This window comes from Callithrix jacchus, chromosome 13 (genome assembly GCF_049354715.1).
Source record: "Callithrix jacchus isolate 240 chromosome 13, calJac240_pri, whole genome shotgun sequence".
Lineage (NCBI taxonomy): Eukaryota > Metazoa > Chordata > Mammalia > Primates > Cebidae > Callithrix > Callithrix jacchus.
In genome coordinates, this window is record NC_133514.1 from 29,950,885 (window position 1) to 29,966,814 (window position 15,930).

At 41.9% G+C, this 15,930-nt stretch overlaps 1 long non-coding RNA gene across 1 annotated transcript in view; it reads right to left on the reverse strand.

Moving 5' to 3' along the window:
* Positions 1-15,930, reverse strand: part of LOC118146778 (uncharacterized) — a 292,952-nt gene that overhangs the window by 43,358 nt on the left and 233,664 nt on the right. The gene's annotated exons all lie outside the window — the stretch shown is intronic.

Consider the following 15,930-nt stretch of genomic DNA (forward strand, 5'->3'; position numbering starts at 1 on the left):
TTTTATAGGCTGAATACAGAAGCAAGGTAGAGAAATTACTTGATTGACTATAGCTAGGCATTTGCTGTATTTGAGTATTGTATAATGAATCATTTGCATTACTTGGATATGGCCCTATGGGAGGTCCCTAATTGTATCTCCAATAACCTGGTTGGCTGTTTAAATTTTAACTGTGTGAGTCATGTGCCAGGTTCAATATATAATGCTCATTAATTTATTAAAAATATCTGGATTTGAGCTGTATTTCTGGCCAGTGGAACATTACTAATCTAGAAGCTAAAGTTTTGTTTTTGTTTTTTTACTTTTCTTGAATGACCCATTTAGTGGACTCTTGGTTATAGCTAAAGTTTTTAATGAGTACTTGTGAAAAAAAGACTTAAGAGTTCTCATTTTCCTTTTGTAAAGAGGCTTTTGGAAAGGCAGTCTTTGATTCATTTAGTCTTTTAGAAGCCTCAGCATACCAATTAAAAATATATCCCATTGTTTTTGAGGCATTTAGGAACCTGTTTTTTTCTTCTAATAACTGCCTTGGCAGTTTAAACTTCCCTGTTAACACTGTAATTACATTGTCTTTAGTAAGATTAATCTATTTTTCCAAAAATACATAGGTTTTTGAACCATATGTTTTGTACATAAATGTAGCTAGTGTCTCACAAAATGGAGCCCCAGACTCTTGGAATCTTAGAAAAACTCATTTTCAGAAGACATCTATCCAAGGCTTCTAACTGGATTCAGTAAGGTTAATCATCAGATCCAATCTGATTTTGAATCCAGTCTGGCTAAATACTTATTCAAATCCAGTTAGAGAGAGAGCTCAAAATGTAAATTTGTAGAGTTGGATACTAAGAGGGAACTCACTCATGACCTTCAGTTGCAGTGAAAGAGCAATGGGCACAATGAACCTGGTGTGCACCTTTGCTAGATCACTCAGTGCTCCTGGGAGTTGCCAAAGGGCTCCTTCAGATCTCACTTCTGACACCAAATTGTTAAAAGAAAAATTTTAGACAAATTTAACGTATTTTATTTGAGCAAAGAATGATTCATAAATTGGGCAGTGATCAGAACTTAGGTTCAGAGAGCTTTACTCCAGCAGCATGAGCAGCAAGCTTTTATAGACTGAACATGGAAGCAAAATTACCTGATTGGCTACAAGTAAGTGTTTGCTTTATTTGAGTATGGTCTGATGTGAGGTCTCTATTTGTATAACCAATCGACTGATTGGCTGCTTGTAACTGGCTGAGGCTCATTTTGTTTTAAAGTCAATTACAGGAAATGTTTTCAAGTTAAGTTCTGGTTTGCTTATGTAAGAGCTCTGGTGACCAAGGCGACTTCCAACTAATGGCTTCCTTCTTATTTGTTTTAACAATACATACAAAACAAAATAAAGCAGTTATGACAAGTGCCAAATGAGTAATTTAGATAATTATGTGAGCAGACTTAAGAGGGGGAAGAAGTGGCATTATAAGATATGGCTTGAACTCAACCTTAAAAGAAGAGGAAGGTGTTTGATAAGTACAGAAATACTGGAAAAGCATATTAGGTGAGAGCTTTTCTTCCTTCAGTAACTTTACAGGTAAGACTCTGGGTTCTGCAGATGCAGAAGCCACTGGGCATGCTCTTACTGATGCCTCAGCCTCTGCCTTTGGCTTATAGCCTTCAGCTACCCTCAAGAAAAATGTGCCTCCATCTTCCAAGTGTCCTGGTCACCTTCAGGCTATGGATTGCTTCTGTTGTCATGTTACAACCACAAGGAATACTGATGTTTTCCTAGTTCCAGCCTCTTGGCATGAGTGTACATTAGGAAATGGGGAGTCTAATTTACATATCGAGTATGCACAACACAGCTATTAATCCAGGGATTGTTATCTCTATAATGAGGTAATGATTGCTTATTTATTTATTTATTTATTTTGAGGCAGGCTCTCACTCTGTCATCCAGGCTGGACAACAATCACAGTTCATTGCAACTTCCACCTCCTGGGCTCAGGCAATCTTCCCACCTCAGCTTCCCAAGTAACTAGACTACAGGTGCATGCCATCAACCTGGCTAATTTTTGTATTTTTATAGAGACAGGGTTTTGCCACGTTACCCAGACTGGGCTTGAACTCCTGAGTTCAAGTGATCCACCTGCCTCGGCTTCCCAAAATTCTGGGATTACAGGTGTGAGCCGCTGTTCTAGCATGATAGCTCATTTAAAGGCATTTCTGAATAGTGAGTACTTCAATTATATATTGAAATTTACAGACCGATGAAAGTCCATTGTTTTTAAACACCAAAGCTCAAAAACCTATTGGGTGCATTACTTGTAAAACTGTGTTATAATGAAGACATATCCTCAGGGTGACTGAGGCTACTCAGACAGTGAGTTGTTCACTCAATTCTCCGTGGGCCTTATGGGTTTCTTAGTTGTACCTGTTTTAATAGCCTTTCTTTCCTTCCTGCCTTTCTCTCTCTTTCTTTCTTTCTAACATCACTTTCAGCCTATAGGGTTCCATTTTTCATTCTCAGCTTTTGTTTCTGACTCTGTGGACTGGGAATCCAGATGAAATTAAGTTATTCTAATTGTCATTTTTAAAAACAAAGGCTTCAATCAGCGTTCTTAGGAACTCTCCTCTGGGTAAAATATGTGCCCATGAGTGCCCAGAATGTGGATCATCTTTGCTTTCCACTCTGCCTTCATCTCCTCTTGTATGCTAGCCACTTGGAGACCCTTTTAGTTACTTCCTGATATTTACCTGTATTCAAGATAAGTCAGGTTGCCAGGCTGCTAATTTCTGGACATGTGAGTTATTTCTGTGGTTTTACTCCAATATACCACCAAAAATAAGATAGATCCTTTACTCTGCCAGTGCCATCTTCAGTGGCAGGTGCCAACCAAGTAGTAGATTTGAATAGACAATTTATAAGTCTATTATTTGAAACCTGGAGCATTTCCTGCAGTTAGCTCTCTCCTTTACAATATTCTGCAAAAAATTATAAGAAGAATGGACCCATCTCAACAGGTAACCAGGTACCTTGAAGCTGTTTTTTTGCTTGGGGGAAGATGGAGCTGTGGTAAGGCAATGGAAGAGGTGGATCCCTGCAGAGATGGATCCCTGGATGCTCAGGACTTTCTGCAGCAGCACCGGGGGGAGGGAGTGGAGCCGAAGCACAGCATTGGAAAACCCTCCGTCAAAGGTAAATGAGACCTCCATGATAACAGGACATTAGTATAGAGACTCATTTGGTGAAAGAAATCGCCACTGCTGAAGTGCCAATTAAAAGAGGCTGCTGTGTCCTGGAGAAAGAAAGAGCAAGGGTATGCTTGTGGTGTTAGGTCTTATGTTTAAGTCTTTAATCCATCTGGAGTTAATTTCAATGTAAGGTGTCAGGAAGTGGTCCAGTTTCTGCTTTCTGCACATGGCTAGCCAGTTCTCCCAACACCATTTATTAAACAGGGAATCCTTTCCCCATTGCTTGTTTTTGTCAGGTTTGTCAAAGATCAGATGGTTCTAGTTTCTTTTAAAAAAATCTAACAATAAGTTTGCAGAATTCAATAATTTCCAATCCCTTTTTAGTAGCTGCATTGTTAACTTTGTTTAGTCTTCCAAGTCTCGTTTTTGTGTGCTTCTTTAAGCCCCTCCCTCTGTCTCCAATTTTTAAAAGAGAAAACATACTCTTTTTCTATTTGTTGAAATGAACGAGGATTCCTGGAAGAATTTTCCACCACTTCTTAAGAATGGTTGGTGTTGCAAATCCAGGTTTGAAGACTTGGATAAGAAAAGAGTAACCTATGGGAAGGCCAGGCATTTTAGAGGCTGGCAAGGAGGGAGACTGACAGGTGAGGGGAAGGACAGTGAAAATAGACAAACTCCCCCAAAAACTGGAGCCCTAGAGAAATAGAGTTTTTAAATTCTTCATTGTTTCTTTTTGTCACATTGTAGCAGACTCTTCTTTCTCTCCAAAGAGAGGGCACTGGCTGGTTAATTATAAAAAGTGATTTCCAACACAAATCCAGCAGAAGGGCTGTGGGAAATACTGCTTTAGTTTAGGATTAGACCCACCAGATCCACTAAACATCCATTAACATCATGGTACATGTTTAACAAGGATAAGATGACTTTGGGAGACTCCTTCCCTGCAACCCAATCTTCCCCAGCTTTGGAATTTCAATCAGAAAAAATAGACTTAAAAAGACAGTTAATCAAAAATGTTTAAATTCTGAGGTGACAGAGGCTTTCTAACTCCCTTACTTTTTTCTCAGCTCTGACCTTGTGGTATGAAAGATACCACATTTGGAAACAATAAGTTCTGAATCCCAAAAGATTATCTTTCTTCTCTGGTGGGCTCTTGGAAAACTTTGGGCTGTTTGAATCTTACATTTTCTCTCTCTCTCTCTCTCTCTCTTTCTCTCTCTCTCTCTCTCTCAGGCAGGGTCTTGCTCTGCCACCAGGCAAATTCCAAAGGATCCTCCACCTAAGCCTTCTGAGTATCTGAAACTACAGGCGCATACCACCATGCCAGGCTTTCTTTTTTTAAGCAATTTTTCATAGACAGAGTCTTGTTATGTTGCCCAGACTGGTCTTGAACTCCTGGGTCAAGCAATCCCCCTACCTCAGCCTCTCAAATTGCTGGGATTACAGACATGAGGCACTGCACCTGTCCAGTTGAATCTTACAATTAACCCCTGATAACTACAATTAAGAAATACAGTTCTTCAGTTTAGGGTTAGACTCACCAGCTTCCACTAAACATCCATTGTATAAGAAATGGTAGAAAATTAACAGGTTAATTGTAAGATTCAAAATGTAACCAACCATATTTTTCAGTGGAAACATACAGTTTCATGGGAATTGATTTTCACCCATTTTCTTTTTTAATACGATTGAATAGTGCCCTTCACACCTCTCATAACATACACTCTCTCGAGTAGATCCAAATAGCCATTTGGCATTTAGCAAATGTTGTCTCTGATCCTGTCCTTTGCTTTTGTTACATTTAAAGTACACTCCACATTTGCTGAGAAAAGTGTGACTGCGATTCAAATTCAGCCCTCTTGGCCCGTTCACAAGGGAAGCTTTGCCATAAAAGATGAATTGCAAGGTAATAGTTGAGGGGAGCCAAAACATTCAATGTAATTACCCTTTGGTACATTTTTGGGCTAATGATATTTAAATCAATATGACTGAAAAAGAAAAATAAATGTCAAACCAAATACCAAAGAATAAATAGCCTACTGCAAGATTACTAGACCCATAAACAGTTCCTTGTTCTCTAAGATTGCTCTGAGAACCATGTCAATACACCAGTCTCATGGTAATTAAAAAATCTAAAAAGCCAATACTTATTTTGTCAAGGGCACTAATGCAAATTCAACTTGGCCTATGAGCAAATTAACACAAAGTTGTGATTGTGCGTGAACTGGGGTGGTTAGCAATTATTCTTAGTATTTCTATAATGAACTTTTCTGAAAAACTCAAAATGCTGGAGAATCATAAAACTTAGAAGGAACCTGAGAAACTAAAGATTCCTTTGTTTTACAAATTCAGAAGCTGTGACCCACAAAAGTGACTTGTTCATGGTCACACTGCTAGCCTGTGCCTCTTGAGTAGCCCAGTGATTCTTAACAGTGTATCTTGATGTTCTCTTAAGTATCACCCCAATTCTCTCCTCCCATTGTGTTGTAAAGCAGCTCCTCCTCAAAAATGACTGTGATGTTTGGAGAACAAAAAAGATTTACATTTTCTATATTATAATATAAGTAAATGTTGACTAGAAATTCCCTTACTTTTTTTTTTTTTTTTTTTTTTTTTTTTTGAGTCAGGGTCTCACTCTGTTACCCAGGCTGGAGTGCAGTGGCTCAATCACAGCTGCCTGCACCCTCAAGATCCTGGGTTCAGGTGATCCCCCTGCTTCAGCCTCCTGAGTAGCTGGGACTACAGGTGCATGCCACCATGCCCAGCTATATTATTATTATTTTGTAGAGATGGGGTTTCCCAGTGTTGCCTGGGCTGGTCTTGAACTCCTGAGCTCAAGTGATCCTCCCACCTTGGCCTCCCAAAGTGCTAGAATTACAAGTGGGAACCATGGGCCTCCTCTTGGCTTTATTGTATAAAGCCTATATAGAACAAAATAGGGTATGTGATCAGGACTTTCAATGAGGCCAGATTGGCAGGAAAGCCTCAATAGCAGCTTGATAAGGACCCAAAAGGTGATATATGAAAAAGAAAATCTAACATTATGGCCTCAGAATGCAGGAACACCTATAGCCTACATCAGAATAAAACAAATCAAGGAAAAACACAACTTGAGGTCCTTTAAATAAGAAAGTCAGATCCATATCAGAAGCCAGACAATAAAGATGGAAGAAATTGAATTCCAAAGACAGAAAAATGGATAAAGACAAAATGGGGAGGGGATGACCTCAAAGATGACTGACTAGGGTCACGAGGCTCAGGGGTTGCAGGTAGACACAGGATTGCAAACAGGTTGGATAAACGGGATGGGCCAGCTGGTCTACCTTCTAATCCCAGGATGATGTAGGGCCTAGTGGAAAAATCTTGGTCACAAAAATAGAGTCCCAACTGTAACCATGATTTACCTCATTCATTCATTCACTCATTCATCTAATATTTATGAACACCCACTGTGTACCAGGCACTATGCTAGAAGATAAGCCATCGAATGAGACAGATGTAACTCCTGGACGAGCATGGTGATTCATGCCTGTAATCCCAGCACTTTGGGAGGCTGAGGTGGGCAGATGACTGAAGTCAGGAGTTCGCGACCAGCCTGGCCAACATGGTAAAACCCTGTCTGCACAACAAATACAAAAATTAGCCAGGCGTGGTAGTGCATGCCTATAATCCCAGCTACTCAGGAAACTGAGGCAGGAGACTCTCTTGAACCTGGGAGGTGGGGGTTGCAGTGAGCTGAGATCATGCCGTTGCACTCTGCACTCCAGCCTGGTTGACAGAGTGAAACTCTGTCAAAAGGAAGGAAGGAAGGAAGGAAGGGAGGAAGGGAGGGAGGGAGGGAGGGAGGGAGGGAGGGGAAAGAAAGAAATAAAAAAGAAAGAAAGAAAGAAAGAAAGAAAGAAAGAAAGAAAGAAAGAAAGAAAGAAAGAAAGAGAAAAGAAAGAGAAAGACTCTTTATCTTTGTAGCCAAAGTTAAGAAGGGAAAGCATAGCATACAATGAAAATTCAAAAAAGCATTCTAACTAGCATCTACCTTAGGTTGGAGACAAAGGAGGAACTGTGATATTGGTTTTTAAAATGGAAACAAATATGAAATGGAAGATGATTAACTTGCATTTAATATCCATAATATATAAACCTTTATTAATTAGCAGCAGAGAAATCCCCGAATTGGTCATCTCTCTAGAAATCCAGTGATGGAGGGGAGAGAAATGAATTCCACTGGGAAAGCCAGACACCCAGGAGAACCAGAGACCCCATGCTGCTGGACAATGAGCAAAGATAAGGTTCTGTCTCACTTTCACTTACTCTGGAGCTGAGACTACATCCTAGAAGAAAATAGGTCGCTGAAGACTAGAAAGGCTGCAGTACAGCATGAAGCAGTGTCTGTCTGACCTCAGCACCCTGTTCTGATTCCTGACCTACTGAGGACTGCTATGCACCCTACTTTCTTAATACTCAGCCCCAGGAACCTGGTCTCTGTACCTCTCCCAGACTTCCAGGTCTTTCTCCCTTATGTGCTGGGATCTTTGCTGGTAAATATCTGGGCTGGACAAAGTTTGGGATCTTACTCATAACAAACACGCAGACTGATACTTTAGTTTTTGACTTATCTTATTCTGATGAGCTGTAAGATTTGACCATGGGTGCACAAGGTCAGATCTTACAGCTCATCAAAATTGTGCACCCATGGTCAAATCTTACAGCTCATCAGAATTCCCAAGGATGACTGCACCTGTTGAGTCAGAGGCAAGAACAGCAGACCCTGCACCTAAACTAGATTCCTGAGACTATGATTCTGGGTTGGGTATGGTGACTCATGCCTGTAATCCCAGCACTTTGGAAGGCCAAAGCAGGTGGATCACCTGAGGTCGGGAGTTCGAGACCAGCCTGACCAAAATGGCAAAACCCTGTCTCTACTTAAAAAAAAAAAAAAAAAAATTAGTTGTTCATGTTGGCATGTGCCTGTAATCCCAACTACTCAGGAGGCTGAGGCAGGAGAATCACTTGAACTTGGGAGGTGGAGGTTGCAGTCAGCTGAGATCATACCACTGCACTTCAGCATGAGCAACAGAATAATGAGAATCTGTCTCAAAAAAAAAAAGAATCTATGACCTTGTGTGCCTTGGTCCATTGTCACCAAGCCTGGCCCTAGAACAAGATCTTGATTCGGTCTCAGCTACTAGCTAATGTTGTAGCATCAAAACTGGATATACGTGGAGCCAACTCTCTGGTGCCAAAACCTTCCAATATATTCCCTGACTCTGAGATACCCATGAATGAAAGGGAAGCCTAGAGGCGGGTGTCGAAAAACAACTGAGGAATTTCATTTGACAGTGAACACAGCAAAAGGTATCTATATCACATGGCTGCCCAAATGCCTTGAGCCACTCTAAGAGAAATAGAGAATGGAGAGGTTATAACCCCACACTGTCTGATGTGATAGCAATCCCCACACTATCAGATCAGATCTGAAGTGCTGCATACCATTCTGAGCACGACATTTAAAAAAGGATTTAGACAAACTAAAAAGGATAACCAGATGAGTGATAGGGCTGGAGATCATTCTTGTGAGAGCCGATACTGAAAGAAATAGGAAGACTGACAGCTGCTTCCCAGTGTGAAAAAGGCTATGGCTGGGCCATTAGACTCACCCTAACTTGTCACAAGGGCCAACAATGAGCAAAGAGAGATTTTTTTTTTTTTTTTTTGAGATGGAGTTTCGCTCTCTTGTTACCCAGGCTGGAGTGCAATGGTGCGATCTCAGCTCACTGCAACCTCCACCTCATGAGTTCAGGCAATTCTCCTGCCTCAGCCTCCTGAGTAGCTGGGATTACAGGCATGCGCCACTGTGCCCAGCTAATTTTTTGTATTTTTAGTGGAGATGGGGTTTCACCTTGTTGACCAGGATGGTCTCGATCTCTTGACCTCGTGATCCACCTGCCTTGGCCTCCCAAAGTGCTGGGATTACAGGCGTGAGCCACCGCGCCCGGCCGAGATATTTTAAAATAAATGTAAGTGGGCTTTTTCTAATAGTCTAATTCTAGTGCACGTGTGCAGAGACAACAGGCCATTGCAGGTGTTAGAGATGGGGGAGATGGCATTGAAATCAAGCCAGAGTTAGCAGCTATGAGTACAACTGGGGCTTGGGTGGTGATTCTGAAAAAGAAAAAGACTAGTTTTCATTTTTCTCAAGCTATATATGGACAAGGTTCCTGAGCCCCTTCCCTCGTGTCTACCAAAAGAGGAATATACTCTTAGCTCCTACTCAGCTGAAGCCTTGGCTGAAAGGAGAAGTAACTGATCATTTAAGGGGGCCCCCTGGCCCTCTGACCCACCAGTAGCAGAGTCAAGACTTAGTGTGGCTTTGCAGATAACTGTGAATGTGCACATTTTCTCCTGATGATATTGATGTCAATGATGCTACTATTTATGAAGGGTCTGCTGTGTACCAGGTACCTTCCTAAATATAGTATGTATAATGGCTCATGAAATCCTTATACCATAGGGCATATGGAATAACTACTATAGTCTTCATTTTCCACTGGAGGAAGCAGAAATTCAGAGAGCTTAAGTTTCCTGCAAGGCCACTGAGCTGTGCGTGGAGGTCACCGGAGCTCTCAGCATGGTGACTCTCAGCACATCTCCACTGCAGACATCATCCACCTCTCCTCGCTGAAGTGCTTCCCAGGCCAGCTCCACCCTGTTCTTGTGCTCCCAACCCCCAAGAAGGTACTGTGGCATGGTAGAAAGAGCCTGAGAATTAGAATTGAACAGGCCTGGGTTTAAAACCCAACTCAGCACTTACAGCTATGTGATCTTGGGTAAATCACATGGTCTCTTTAGCCCTCCATTTCTTCTTCTATAAAATAACTACTTCTTTTCTATAGCAGACTCACATATTTTTTTTCAGGGGTTAAGTTTTGAAGTAACCAAGTAAGCAAAAAACAAAGATAGTTCAGCATGTCCTTCATAAATCCCTTTGAGGGGCACACTTGGAGCCCCCATCCACATCAGGCAACTTTCTCCACTGGGAAGATGTGATTGAGGAAGGCAAGATCCCTGCTCTTATGGAGCTTGGCATTTGGTGCAGGGTGGCAATCAGCACATATCAGTGAGTGTTAAGCACTATTCAAAGACCTACGTGGTAATAGAAAATGACAAGGAAAGTCTTCTCCCAGGAGGTAACATTTCAGCTGAGATCTGAGTGACAAGAAGGAGCCTCAGGCAAAGATGGAAGGAAAGAGCATCCAGGCAGAGGGAAGAGCCAGGATAAGCTCCTGTGGAGAGAATAAGCCGGAGCAAAGCAGCCCCAGGGAGACTGGCCCAGGATGGAGCCAAGCAGGCAGGGAATTATAGATGCTTTGGGGCTTGTTTGTTTTCCAAGTGTGTTGGGAGAGTTCTGAGCAAGAGCACTTCATGATCTGAATTCCCTTTTCCAGCTCTCTCATTCTCTTTTCATGTTCTGTGGGTAGCACGGATGGTAAGCGGGTAGTGGGGGAAGCAGGAGGTCCAGCTAGGAAGTTTTGCAGCAGTGCAGGCGGGAGATGCTGGAAGCTTGGATTTGTGGTGGCATTGAGGTTGGGAAGTTGCAGCAGATTCAGTTTCTGCTTTGTAGGGGGAGCTCACAGGGACAGCCTGTGTGGGGTTGGTTCAATACTTAGCTAGTATTGTTTTGTTTTGTTTTGTTTTTTTCTCCAGTGCTGTAATGTTTCTTTAGTTGAGCATCAAATGAAATAGAGGACTTCCATTTGGAGGCTGGATTGTATTGAGAAAAATGTATATCTCTAAACATTAGATTTACTCTCAGCCTGGGAATATACTCACATCATGAGAGGCATGCAGAACATAAGGCCAGTGAATTCATGCTTCCTTGTTTCACTCGAGTGGGGCACACACTCATTTGGTGGGACAGTAGGGATAGTAGATAAATTTAAGACTATTCTCATCCCTTTCTTCCATATTGAATTCAGAGCAGTTAAGTGTGCCCATACAGTAACTTCACAGTATAGGACCATACATTATGTAGATCATGTTTGCATTAGAATCTCCAGTTTGCATTTTTTAACTATCCGAGAAGATGTACTGTTTGTTCATCTCATACGTACAGTGGGGATAACCCTTCATCCTAGTGCGTTTCTTAGGAGATGACATAAGGGTTCACACAGTGCTGGCCTCTTGGGAAAATCCAGCAAAATGTGGGTTCCTGTCCCTCGCCAAAGAACCTGTGAGTAGTTTCTAATCCTTGTTACATTTATTAAGTAGCTACTATGTACCAGTTGCTATTCTGGGTGCTATACAGGTATCAGTGACTCACATAGAGTTCCTGCTCTGGGGGGTTGACTCCTTCTTCTGTCTTCACAGCCAATATGACCTCTCTCTGTGTGTCTATAACCCTTGTTCTTGTAATCACTCTAATCTCCTATCTGCCTCTTCCTTTCATGTAAAAATATTTTGAATTTTTTAATTTTAAATTTTTATTGTTTTGAGATGTAGTCTCCCTCTGTTGCCAAGGCTGGAGTATAATAGCACAGTCTTGGCTCATTGCAACCTGCACCTCCCAGGTTCAAGTGATTTTCCTACCTCAGCCTCCCAAAATAACTGAGATTACAGGCATGTGCCATGATGCCTGGCTAACTTTTGTATTTTTAGTAGAGACAGGGTTTCACCATGTTAGCCAGGCTGGTCACAAACTCCCAACCTCAAGTGATCCATCTGCCTTGGCCTCCCAAAGTGCTGGGATTACAGGCTTGCACCGCCATGTCTGGCTATTATTTAATTTTTTAAAGTTTATTGAAACGTAATAGATATACATGTTTTCAGGAGGCATTTGAGGATTTGACACATTCATAAACTCAAAGGGTCATTGGGATATCCATTTAAAGCCACCCATTAAATATGTGGCTTTTCCTTTTGCTAGGAAAGCAAAGTATTCTCTCCTAGCTATTTTGAAATGAACAATTGATCCATGTTAACCATAGTCACCATATTTATCAGCCATCAGGTCTTATTTCTTCTCAGTGTATATTTATAGCCATTAATCAACCTCTCTTTTTCCCTTTCTCCCTGCTACCCTTCTCAACCCCAGTAACCACTAACTTACTCTCCATCTTCATGAGATCCACCTTTTTAGCTCCCACATATAATTGAGAACATGGGTTATTTCTCTTTCTGTGTCTGGCTTATTTCACTTAGCATAGTGACCTCCAGTTCCATTCATGTTGCTGTGAATGACAGCCTTTCATTCTTTTCTATCGACCCACCTCCTTCTTACAACCTCCTTCATTGTAATACTGGGCCCACCTGGGTAATGTGGATTCACCACCTCATTTCAAGATTCTTAATTTCCTTACCTTTGCCAAGTCCCTTTTGCCATTTGAGGTAGCATATTCATAGGTACAATGGATTAAGATATGGACATCTCTGGTGGGAGGAATCGAGGTGTTATTCTGTCTACCCTAAGTGTTATCCATTCAAGGAAGATTTGTTAACAGAGCAGCTAGTCAGGATTCACATACACATCTGTACATGCTAAACCAGTATTTAAAACCAATGTACTAGAGTTTCTTTTAAGTGATTGAAGTGACAAATACAATGTTTAGTACTCTGGGACCCACTCATTCCAGTTCACATTCCAGACCATAGGTCCTGGTTTGAAGTTGGAAACCTTAGTCTCTGGATCCAAACTGCATTTTCATGTCAAGCTTATCAGAAGGTCCAGCTGTAACTTGCAATCTCAGTAGACCCTGAGGTCCCCACGGGGACACCTAAGTTTCAACCCAGGACCAGGCAGGGTGAAAGTGTTCTTGGGTGGCCAGAAGGGCTCTTTGCAGAGTTTTACACAGGAAACCAGAAGTTAAATGTCTTTGATCCCTTAGATCCTTAGAGCCTTGAAGATGACTATGTATAGACAAAGCTGAAACCAGAATTGCGATCGACTTACAACCAGGAGCTGTGTGTGGCAGTTGGAATCCTGCATAGTCTTAAATGTTGAATGTCTGAAGACATTAAACCAAAATAGAGTTGATTCTCAGTTCCTGGGAAGTCTGGATTTTCTCTGCACTAGGCCAGCCTGTCAGCTCCACATTCCCAGGCCAAGGACTTGGAAGAATGGGGCCACATGCCACGCTGGCATATTTTATGTGTGTGTATGTGAGTCGGCCTTATTTTAGGAATGAAAATAATACCCCTCTGTACACTTTAGATAAGAATGACCCACAGTTTGTTACTCAGGGCAAAGTCTCTTCTCTTTTTCTTATATAATCAAATCAAATATAGCTTAATCCTGAAACTAGGGAAGAGGCAATTAATTGAGAACTTCTTTGGCCAGGTCTTAACTTTGGAATGAACTTAAAAGAAAACAATATTCTAGTTTCTTCTTAAGTCTCAAGTTACCTACCTGAATTGCAGCTTTTCCAAGATTATAGCATATTTATTCTTTGAGAAGATCTACTAATTGTCCTTTATCCTAATGTAATCATTCACAGATTTTTAAATATTTATTAACTGACTCTTGTGTGTTTATAATTGAGGTTGCAGAGCACAGTTCCTGGCTTTACTGGGTTTATGAATTAGAAGAGGAGACCAAGGCCATTTTGAATTACAGAAGCATGGGCAATTGAAGTTGTACTATTTGATGTTCCTCCCATAAAGGAAAACCCTGTGAGAGCGGATGCTATCTGGGAGAGTAGACACTCTAACATTTGTTAGCTGAAAGAATAAGAGAATTGTCTGGGCCTCAGAAGGGAAGACACAAGCCCAGCTAGCTCCCCCAGGGATGAAGTTTGCAGTACTGTGCTAGGAAGGAAAGAGCAGCTCCTGGGTGTAGAGACCTGGATGCTGGATCTGCCCCTGTGTGGTGTGTGACAGGGCACAGTCACACAGCATCCGTGGGACCTCAGCTTCCCACCTACAGTGGAGGCTTAGGAAGAAAACCCAATTCAATCTATTCTCAAGCCTCTCCTGCATTTTGATTCCCATTTCTCTAAGGAATGAGAGACTCTGATAATGAGCAAGGCCTCCATGCTCTTTAGCAGTGCTCATTGGAGACAGCACAAGACTAACTTAGAACTCACTTTCATAGGCTCACCGCCAGCCACCACTGGTGGAAAATGAGTCATTCTCATCTAGAAAATGCCATGATTCAGTAAGTGCTACTATCTATGCCTTACAGAAAGAACAATCTATAAAGAATTAGAATACAACAATTGTGACTTTTAAAACTACCAAAAAGAAGAGCCGGACATTGTGGCTCCCATCTGTAATCCCAGCACTTTGGGAGGCCAAGACAGGAAGATTGCTTGAGCCGAGGAGTTCAAGATTGGCGTGAGCAACGTGGCAAAACCCCATATCTAAAAAAATACCAAAAAATTTAGCTAGGCATAGTTGCCTGCATCTGTAGCCCCAGCGGAGATGGGAACTTGGGGAGGTTGAGGCTGCAGTGAGCCAAGATCATGCCACTGCACTCCAGCCTGGGTGACAGAGTGAGACCCTGTCTCAAAATATATACATGTAAAATTAAAAACTGTAAGAAAGAAATATAATTTTCCCTTGATTCATAAAGCATTATAGGGCCTATCAGTTGCTCTGATCTGCTGATGAATGAGGCTCAGCAGCAAGTTCCTCTACTTAGTTAAGCCTTTTCCTTTGCTGGTTATAGAACTTAGACCTTGAAGGAGTCTCCATTATTATCTAAGCCTAGGCGACTGCTCTTTAATGGAGAGCCAGGAAGAAAACCCAATTCATCTATTCTCAAGTCCCTCCTGCCTTTTGATCCCACTCACAATATTCACCCAACAAATATATGTTAGGCTTGGCTGTGGCCTGGCACTGTTCTGAGTGCTGAGGAGAGAGCCCTGGGCAGTCAGCTGGCCTTGTCTTTCTCCCATCTTTGTAGGGAAGATAGAAAATAGATGCACGAAACCATTCCAGGTGGCCACAAGTGTTGTAAAGAAAGCAAATCATAGCAACGTGCTGGAAAATGATGAGGTGAGGTTGGTTCTTCAGGCTGAAGTACAGAGAAGGCTGATCTAAGTAGAGGCTCAACTGTGGTCATCGGTGGAGTCACAGGCTAACTCAGAACTCACCTGAGAAATCATATCTAACACTGATGAGAAATGTGCTGTTCTGAGCGATAGACTCTTGGGATTTTTCTAGATACCCTGAGTTCAGGTCTGAACAATGAGAAGGAGCAAACCAGGTAGATATCCAAGAAAGCATCATCCAAGCAGAAGGAAAAGCAAGTGCAGAGGCCCAGAGGTGAGAATAACAAAGAGACAAAGTCTGGTGTGAGTTGAGTTTGGGAACAGAAAAAATAGTGGCATATGATAAGGTCAGAAAGGGTAGCAGAGTCCAGAATCGCAGAGCTCTGCAAGCTATGGTAAGAAGTTTGTTTGTTTGTTTCAGTGTGCAATGGGAAGGTGGTGGGGATTACCTAACAGGTTAGTGGCATGACCCACTATGATTTTAGAAGGTTGCTCTGGCTGCTGTGGGAAGAATGTGTACAGAGAGGCAGAGTAAAACAGGAAAACCAATTAGGAGACATGGGGTAGGACAGGTGAAGATGGTGGTGTGGACGGAGAGGGAGACATGGAGATGGAGACAAATGGCAGGATTAAAGTGCATTTTAGCAGTCGTGGAAATAGGACCTGCTTATGGGATGTAAAGGACAACGAGAACTCAAGAAAGCCAGCAGCCTCAATGATTGGGGAATGAACAAATGTTTTAGCAAGGAACAAGTTCGGTTTTGGATAT